The sequence below is a fragment of the Carettochelys insculpta genome, chromosome 28 (genome assembly GCF_033958435.1).
Source record: "Carettochelys insculpta isolate YL-2023 chromosome 28, ASM3395843v1, whole genome shotgun sequence".
NCBI classification, from domain to species: domain Eukaryota; kingdom Metazoa; phylum Chordata; order Testudines; family Carettochelyidae; genus Carettochelys; species Carettochelys insculpta.
In genome coordinates this window covers 4,092,367-4,099,442 of record NC_134164.1, presented here as the reverse complement: position 1 = coordinate 4,099,442, position 7,076 = coordinate 4,092,367, and positions in this window count along the sequence as shown.

Here is a 7,076-nt window from a genome sequence, read left to right as displayed (position 1 = left end):
GTTTGGCCTGGCCCTCCCCTGGGCTAGGGGTAGTATGGGGAGGACTCACATGAGGAGGCAGTCACATAACTGGGGACTCTCTGACCCCCGTGTCCTTCCTCGCTCGTCCCTGCTTGCTGGCATGGGACCCAGTGAGGTTGGGACGCTGTCTCTGTGCTGGGCAGATGGCAGAACTGATTATGTCTCTGCCTACCTGTCTATGCTCGTATTATGATCATTCCCTCCAACCGTTCCCACAGGAATGCAGCCCACAACCTGGAAGACGTCTCTTCCTGAGAGCCTAAAAGTCTGGGGACTTTCCAGAAGCAACAGTCTCTGCTTATCTTTTGTCCTAGTTCTTGGTTGTGACATCGCACCACCAAGCCACTCTGAACAATTCCTCTATTTCCTCATTGCCTTCATCTTTCATGTATCCTCCCATAGTTACAACATACCCCATTGGTAGCTTTTTGGCTGAGCAATGCATATTTTATCTTGCTGCTGTTTGACAAGCATTGATTTTTTGTTAAAACAAAAAGCAGTCAAGTAGCACTTTAAAGACTAGCAAAATAGTTTATTAGGTGACCTTTCACCTAATAAACTATTTTGCTAGTCTTTAAAGTGCTACTTGACTGATTTTTTGTTGTTTAATTTTTGCAACAGAGCAGCAGTAAAACAAAGCAGGGGCATAGTTCAGGCCCCTTAGAAGAACAGATAAGTAGCTAATAAACCCTTGCCCTGGAAAGCTGCCCCAGCAGAAGGATGGGGCACCAGGACCATTTGAAGGGGGTCTTGCCCCCCTTTCAACTTGCCTATGACGAATGTGGCTTGGTAAGTGGGGACCCTGGCCTCTGGAAAGACCCCAGGCAGTGGAAGGGCCACTGAGTCTCTGGGGAACTCTCATCTGAAGTCCTCAAGGTCTTTTTGCAAACATTAATTCTCATGACGCATGCTTTACAGCATTCATAAACTAAAGCGGAGTCTTGTCCAAGAATCTGACCAATTGTGCAGCGAGTAAAAACTCAGGGGTTCTGGTGCACAGTTTCCAGCTTTCCCCACTAAATCATATTGATCTGTGCACCAAATTATAAGCGGTTTCTCAGATTTGGTACTGCAGGATGCCTGAGGCCGGCAGCCAGGCTAAAGAATACACATTGTATGGCTGTGCTCCCTCCCTCCCTGGGATTTCATAGTTTTGAAGTGTCTGTTCATGGGCGGAAAATTTCCTCCTCCGGCCCCCTGCAGTGATTAGATGCATCCAGTGCAGGGCTGGAAAGAGCTCTGAGAGCCAGCAATGGGTGAGCATTTTAGCTTTTCCAATCAAGAGAAGAAAGTGGGGATGGCAAGGCCACACTTTCAGAAAACCATCAACCAACATAGTCCATCAAGCTCTCCAATGGAACCCGCAAGGGAAATGCAAAAGAGGAAGACCTCGGACGATGTGGAGAAGATCTACTGAGCCTGAAGGACAACAACTGGGGTATTCCTGGGGTTAGCTGGAAGTTTTGTCCCAAAACAGTAGAAAGGAACATGACCTATGCTCCACCAGGAGTACAAGGATTAAATCAAGAAGAAAGTATTGTTGCTCATGGCTGATCCACGGGCAACTCTGCTGAAGTTGGTAGGTGACCTTTCCGGGTCCCACAAAGGGTAAAACTCATGACATGACGTGGAACCGTTGCTCCACTCACAGGAAACTAGCTTCACTTATCACATGGCTTGCTCCAGACACAATCATGACATGACTTGTTTTGACGGTTGCACTCCTGCGGCGTGTATGCTCCCAGATAGATGGTTGTCCACACAAGTTAGCCTCTCGGGCGCTCTCCTCTGGCATTTTAGAGATCAGCTGTGGAAGGAGGGATGTTTGTTGGAAGTGCTAAAGCACAAGACTTCTCTGTGTTTAGGCGGCTAACATTCAGCTTTATTGAATTCAATAAGGCAACAGATAAGCCAAACTGGACACTAGTAAAACCAAGTCCACCAAGGCTGCTTGATGCAGCTAACGCTAGTATTTTATACCCTTCCACAAACAAAGCCCAGTGTCAGAGGCAATTTTAATCACTTCTCAAAGAGAAACCGTGATCAGCAAAGAGAAACAGGTACTAGGGAGCTGGAGCCTTGACTCCGAACAGTTCATTAACCCATTCCATAGAGCTCATCCTCCCTGCCATTCCCAAATAGGTCAAGTAAAGGACAGGCTCTTGTGTGCGTGCAGAAGTAAGGGATGTGAAATGGCTTTTTATACAAGATGTTTTCCACAGAAGGCACCCATCTGCCATCACTGGCCTCCCCCACTTTGTGTTCTTATAGAGGTGGGGGTCTGAAATTGGAAAGGCCTACGAGTCCCCTTCTCCCTCTCTTTTTCTTCTGGTGCTCTTAGGAATGGCTGGCACAGAATCTTGGATCAACAACCTGTTTGCTGGGGAATTACCCTTGGAATAACAGGCTTGTGATTGGACACTGCAGACGCTGTGCAGGTGAATACCTTGTTGGAGTTTGCCAGCAAACAACCGGTTTAAGCCTCAGCCAAGTGGGAGGGGAGGGGAGGAGAGGGAATGGAGCCTTTAGGAAATACCCTGGTCTCTCTCATTTACAGCAAGGTGTGCTAAAACTTTTCCCTACTGATGGTAACACTGTCAACTAGTAGGGAATCCCGTGAGCTGCACCCAATCCATTTTTCCAATACTTAGAATGCTAGCTCATTGTTACCTGTTAGAAAGCTAGTAGACTTGTTTGATTTTTACACTGTGTGAAAAGTCCCTTGTCAGACCCCTCGGGGTTCTGCCCTTTTTGGTGGATTTTGTTATGCTCCAGCGACTCAGTGGCCTTTCCACTGCCTGGGGTCTTTCCAGAGGCGAGGGTCCCCACTTACCAAGACACAGTCATCATAGGCAAGTTACGAGAGGGGCAAGCCCCCCCTTCAAATTGTCCTGCTGCCCCATCCTTCTTCTGGGGCAGCTCTCCAGGGCAAGGGTGGGGGGAGCTCACCCAATACTCTGGGCTCCAGCCCAGGGAACCTAGATTGGTGGCAGCTGATGGGGCTTCTTCTCTGCCCCAAACACAGCAGCCTTTCTCTTGGCCTCTTCTCCCACTGCTTCCCTTCAGCACCTTCCCTCTTTTACCTGGCTGAGCCTCCTTTTAGTTCCAGACCTCAGGTCTCCAGTGTCATATCCTGGTCCACTCCTCTTCTCCTTCCCCTGCCCACTGCCTGGGGGAAAGTGAGCTGGAAGGCCCCATCTGGCAGCAGGTGTATGACTAGCTTTTTAGCTGCAGGCTGATTCTTAATGAGCCCCAGCTGGCTGCTAGGCCAGACTCTGTGAGTCTAGATGGGGAGGAAAAAGACATTGACCCTGTTCCCTTTATATTTGCCATCCACCAAGCTCATGTATTGCACCTGTTCACTTCTCAGTTCCCCGTAAGGACCCCGCTCTTGTAGGGCACTGCCTGTGGTCTGTCACAACTGTCTGTCCACAATAAAAGGGACTCTGTTTTATTCACAGCGCCATTGCTTGTCTATGGAAAAGAAGTGTACTAACTCATTCGTGTACTAACTGTACTAACTCATCTCTTCCAACTAAAAGAATCCAGTCCCCTCAATGGGATTTACTGCCCTAGTTTAATGGTGTTAATAGAAAGATACTGACTTAAGAGCAGTCCCATTCACGTCTCCTTTCCAGTCTCCTGTTTGTTATTCCCCAGGTCTATTTAAGTACTCTGCCCTCTCCTCTTCTTTGGAGACTCCCACCCAAACTACCCCCACAAAGGAAAAAAAATCTTAACCCAACTGTGTTGCTCCAATGGAAATAGCTAAGTTTCTGAGTCACATAGCCAATAATTTTAGTTTACTCATTTATTGTGTAATATGATATTTAAAATATTATGTTATATATAATCATTGCATGGTAAAGAGCGTTAAATTGTAGAAGTATGCAGCTGATCAGTAGTTAGAAGGGAGAATCCTGTATTCAATCTCTAAGGCTATGTTTATACTTCAGAGCTATTTCAGGATGCAGAGGTATCCCAAAATAGTAACTCCATGTCTAGGAAATGCACCCAGTATTTTTGTTGCAGGAGGAGTAAGTGATGCCCTGAAACAGGTGTACAGACAGAGCCAAATCCCAAAATACCCTATTTTGAAATTAAAATAAGATATGCAATTTGCGTAGTGTGAATTGTGTATCTTATTTCGAGTTAGGGGCACAGTGTAGACTTAGCCTAAGTCTGTAAGGTTGAAATGCAGGGTCTGTAGACAGAGGCCTTCCAGATTTCAGCTTAGCTATTTTATACCTCAGAGCTAAGAAAGGCTGACATAAGTAAGTGACCAAAAGAAGAACTCAGTGTCTTAAGATGACAGGAAAAGATGTACCAATGTGTGGTATTGCTAAATAAATAACAGCAAGAATAACTTTTGCTTTGAGCAATCTTTCTAAGACATGCCCAGGCAGGTGCACAATGTGCGTAAATGCTAGTGAGACATAATACCAATCACATTATAAAAGCTGGTGCCCAGAGTGGGAAAATTGAGCTCCCTAATGGGAAACTCCAACAGTAACCATCCCTCTACTGGTGATGAATCCATGAAATTTCCATCAGACCCTAACAAGTTCGTAAATGACACTATGCCTATGACTATAACTATACTGTACTTGTAATTTGTGCATATGTTTGTACAGAATTTCGATACCCTTAGTCAATCATAACTTTAATGAAACTCGTAAAACAGATATACCTTTTACTTTGAATGTTCAGATTGCTGGTTTTTATGGCTATGTCTACATGACAACCTAAACTCAAAATAAGCTTCTTTCCCGTGTATTTTGAAATAGGTTATTTTGGCATTTGGTGCTGTCTAAACACCATCAAATATCAAAATAAAGTGCTATTTCAAAACATCCCTTACTGCTCCTGCAATGAGAACTACAGGGCTGTTGAAATAGTGCACCTGTTATTTCAGAAAAATATTTCAAAATAACAGGCACAGGCCAAAGACAGGGAGTAGCTATTTTAGGATACTGAGGTATCCCGCAATACCTCTGCCAGGCAGACAGAGCCTATGTGTTCTTAAGTATCGGAGGGGTAGCCGCGTTAATCTGGATCTGTAACAGCAACGAAGGGTCCTGTGGCACCTTATAGACTAACAGAAAAGTTTTGAGCATGAGCTTTCGTGAGCACAGACTCACTACTTCAGAGTCTTTGCTCACGAAAGCTCATGCTCAAAACTTTTCTGTTAGTCTATAAGGTGCCACAGGACCCTTCGTTGCTGTTACAGATCCAGACTAACACGGCTACCCCTCCGATACTTTCCATAAAGTAAAAGGCTACAATAATGGCTTAAAAAAGCAAGTGAAGCAATCCAGTGTCAGCAAACTCACTTCCTCTTGTGGGTAGGTACAGCAGAGAAATTCAGGGAAGTCAGAATTCAGTGACAGAAGTTTGCTAGTGGGAATGTATTTTACAGTCTGGTGCCATCATACATCTCCTTTCCTCACCATTAAAAGGACTGGGAACTTTCTCCAAACAGAGGATAAGTGACGTGCAAGAGTCCTGGTAAGTCTGTTTGTTTAAAAAAATTGTTGACAGAAATCTCCTTTTCATTCCCACTTTCAACCTCTGTTCTTTCCGTCCTGGGACTCTTATTCTTCTCTGCATCTCAGGCTTGATTCTCTCTCACCCTCCACTCTGCTGTTCCAATTCTGGGCTCTCTCCATAGATCTGCGCTGGCGCTCCTCATTCCTGACCCGCCTCTGCCTTCTTCCTCCTATCCTGGACCTCCTACAGTCGCTCCACCAATGCACCTCAAGACTGAGCTATAGTCGCTTGCTTTTCCAGCTCTGGGCCCTGTTCCGTTAGCAGTGTGCATTACCTGCTTATTCCTACCTATTCCAGTCCTGGGCATCTCCTGAGCAGGCGCTGCCAGACACCCCAGAATTTGCAGGAGGTGGACACAGTGAAAATCAGCTATGGACTCAGCCAAAACTACAACATAACTTGACTTAGCAAATCAAGCCTGAATCGAAATTTCTACAGGCAAAGAATAATGATGTGTGTACTCTTCAGACAGTGGTGTTAATAACTCTCATTCTATCTGGCGTTTCTTTAAAAGGCTGCAGTTTCTGGAGTTAAGTAACTAAATGAAATTCTCAGTATTTGCATTTAAAACCAAGATACGTTTCTTGAGTTCCTCATTTAAGTGTGAAGACATAACCCAAGGGCGCCGTAGAGTCTAAAAAACAGAGAAAGAGAACCCAAAATTCATTATAATTTGAAGTATCAACGTTTTAAAGACAATCTCGTCATTTTGGGGCCCTGATTTATGATTCCCAGGCCTGCTGATGGAGGAAGTAAAGGGAGGCGAATGCACCGGGGCCCAGCAATTCAAAGGAGCCTGGAGCTGCTGGCTGCTGCTGCCACTACAGCCATAGCAGAACTGGCTGGCACTCTGGGCCCCTTTGAACTGCTGCCAGAGTGCTGGAGCACCGCTCCTTGTGCATGGGAGGGCTGGCTGGGGGAGGTGCAATGAGTGGGCCCCGCCCTTTTTGAGGGCGCAGAGTGGGTCCTTCACACACACACACACACACACACACACACACACCCCTTGCTCTGGGGCCTGCGGCGGCCGTTGGCCCCGCTGGTGATGCCTAAATGATTAGGTCAGACGATACTGACAAAGTTGACTAAATCTGAGTTTGGACAAGAATAGCTGAGATCCAGGTGGATTTCAAGCGAGTTGCAACAAAAATCGGAGGCTGTGAGACTACCACTATACCCAAGAAAATACAGAAACCTCCAGTAACGGAGAGAAAGCTGTGCTTGTCTATATACTATCAAAACAAAAAAGCAGTCCAGTAGCACTTTAAAGACTAACAAAATAATTTATTAGGTGATGAGCTTTCGTGGGACAGACCCACTTCTTCAGACCACAGCCATACCAGAACAGACTCAATATTTAAGGCACAGAGAACCAAAAATCGTAATCAAGGTGGACAAATCAGAAAAAAATATTATCAAGGTGAGGAAATCTATCTCTGCTGTCTGATTTGCTCACCTTGAAAATAATTTTTTCTGATTTGTCAACCTTGCTTACGATTTTTGGT